The sequence below is a fragment of the Balaenoptera acutorostrata genome, chromosome X, assembly GCF_949987535.1.
Source record: "Balaenoptera acutorostrata chromosome X, mBalAcu1.1, whole genome shotgun sequence".
NCBI lineage: Eukaryota > Metazoa > Chordata > Mammalia > Artiodactyla > Balaenopteridae > Balaenoptera > Balaenoptera acutorostrata.
The window spans coordinates 18706932-18709383 of NC_080085.1; the positions used below are offsets into that span (position 1 = coordinate 18706932).

Below are 2452 nucleotides of genomic sequence, written 5' to 3' on the forward strand. Positions count from 1 at the left end.
GTCTACTTGAGGATGATCTCTCCAGATATTTGGTAATGTGAAATTTTACAGTTGTGTTAAGTTAAATGATGGAAGTTTGTTGAATAGCTGGGTCATTTCCCAATAAAATAAGACACTGAGACATCAATTACTAAACAGAGAAACTAAAGATATTTAGGACTATTAATGAATAGGTTTGGTGCCACCCTGAGATGTTCTCTGTAAGAAAACAAATGTGGGACTTCCATGGTGGCGCAGTGGTTAAGAATCTGCCTGCCAGTGCAGGGGACACAGGTTCGATCCCTGGTCCGGGAAGATCCCACATGCCACAGAGCAACTGAGCCTGTGTGCCACAACTACTGAGCCTGCACTCTAGAGCCCATGAGCCACAACTACTGAGGCCTGCGTGCCTAGAGCCCGTGCTCTGCAACAAGAGAAGCCACTGCAATGAGACACCCATGAACTGCAATGAAGAGTAGCCCCCGCTTGCTGCAACTAAAGAAAGCCTGCACACAGCAACGAAGACCCAACGCAGCCAAAAATAAATAAATAAATAAAAAAAATAAAACTCCCTCTGCTTAAAAAAAAAAAAAAGAAGGTATGAGGAATAGAATTGCATTTTATTAGTGAAAAGAAAGTAAGTCTGACTGAGAGCTGGTTGTTTCTGGATGGAAGAAAGAGTGATGGATACAGAAAGTGATGGAAGATTTGTGGGAAGTGGACCCTGGGGAAAGAGTTTTGTGCATGGTCAGGACTGGCTAAGCTTAGAATAAATTTAATTGATTAAATGAATTTTAAAAGTAAGCTGGTACAAAACTTGAATTTGGCTTTTCTCTCTGTTAAGAGAACAAGTTTTCTTAAAATGTTGAACTGCCTTTGATAACAGATTTTAAGTTTCTTTACCTTTTAAGCGATCTGTTCTGTATTTGCCTTTGAAATCTTTTATTGTTACTTTGGCTAAGTGAATAACTATTGTTTCACAGTGACCTGTGATCCTATCTGACTGAGTGTTCTAAACCCTTTTGATATTTTTCTGACAAACTTTCCAAATATCAAATTTTAATTACAGTTCTTTTGACCTCCAGCTAAGTTCGAGATGCTTTAGAAGACCCATGAAGCATCTCACAGAGAAATATTTCATCAGTATGTTAAATTACAATACATGGAGAGCATTATTACATGAGTGATAAACTTTTTAAAAAATATACTGTATGAAAAAAATATATATATATACTGTATGGAACAGGAAGTGGAGTCCATCCGCGATGGCCTCTAACTTTAAGAAGGCAAACATGGCATCAACTGCTCAGCGAAAAAGGATGAGTCCTAAACCGGAGCTTACTGAAGAGCAGAAACAGGAAATTTGAGAAGCTTTTGATCTCTTTGATGCTGACAGAACTGGGACAATTGATGTTAAGGAACTTAAGGTGGCAGTGAGGGCACTGGGCTTTGAACCCAAGAAAGAAGAGATAAGAAAATGATAAGTGAAATTGATAAGGAAGGGACAAGAAAAATGAACTGTAGCTTTTTGACTGTGATGAGTCAGAAAATGTCTGAGAAAGATACCAAAGAAGAAATCCTGAAAGCTTTGAAGCTCTTCAATGATGATGAAACTGGGAAGATATAGTTCAAAAATCTAAAATGTGTGGCCAAGGAGTTGGGTGAAAACCTCACCAATGAGGAGGGGCAGGAAATGATTGATGAGGCCGATAGAAATGGAGACGGAGAAGTCAATGAGCAAGAGTTCCTGTGTATCATGAAGAAGACCAGCTTTTATTAAGATCACTGTCATCTTTTTTTTTTTTTTTTTGGCTGTGTTGGGTCTTCGTTGCTGTGCGCAGGCTTTCTCTAGTTGCAGTGAGCGGGGGCTACTATTTGTTGCGGTGCTCGGGCTTCTCACTGTCATGGCTTCTCTTGTTGCAGAGCACGGGCTCTAGGCGTGTGGGCTTCAGTAGCTGTGGCACACAGGCTCAGTAGTTGTGGCTTGCGGGCTCTAGAGCTCAGGCTCAGTAGTTGTGGCTCACGGGCTTAGCTGCTCCACGGCATGTGGTATCTTCCCGGACCAGGGCTCAAACCCGTGTCCCTTGCATTGGCAGGCGGATTCTTAACCACTGTGCCACCAGGGAAGCCCAAGATCAGTGTCATCTTTTATACCGCAAGCACATGGAACTCGATTTCGTGCCTGCTGTTGTGTGAAGCCTGGTTTTTGAGACCGTAAATTATTTTTCCCCCACTGACCTCTCTGTATGACTTTAGTAATAACTCTGAATCTATTTTCACCTTTTCAAAGTGTTCTTTGAAATTGAGGTTCTTTGTAAGGTGACCTGCTGACTGCTTTAATTCCCCAGGGCAGAACGAGAGCACGTTAGAGTGGAGAAAAGGGTCTTCAAGCTTTTGCCCACCTGCTGTTCTGCCTTGTATCGCTTTGTCCCGCATTCCCACATTTATGCCACCGCAGAACAACTTCTTCACA

The 2452-nt window shown here is 41.8% G+C and overlaps 1 pseudogene; it reads left to right on the forward strand.

The window, feature by feature from the left end:
- The first annotated feature begins 1234 nt into the window (after nucleotides 1–1234).
- On the forward strand, nucleotides 1235–1759 carry LOC130706481 (centrin-2-like; annotated as a pseudogene).
- Nucleotides 1760–2452: the final 693 nt, after the last annotated feature.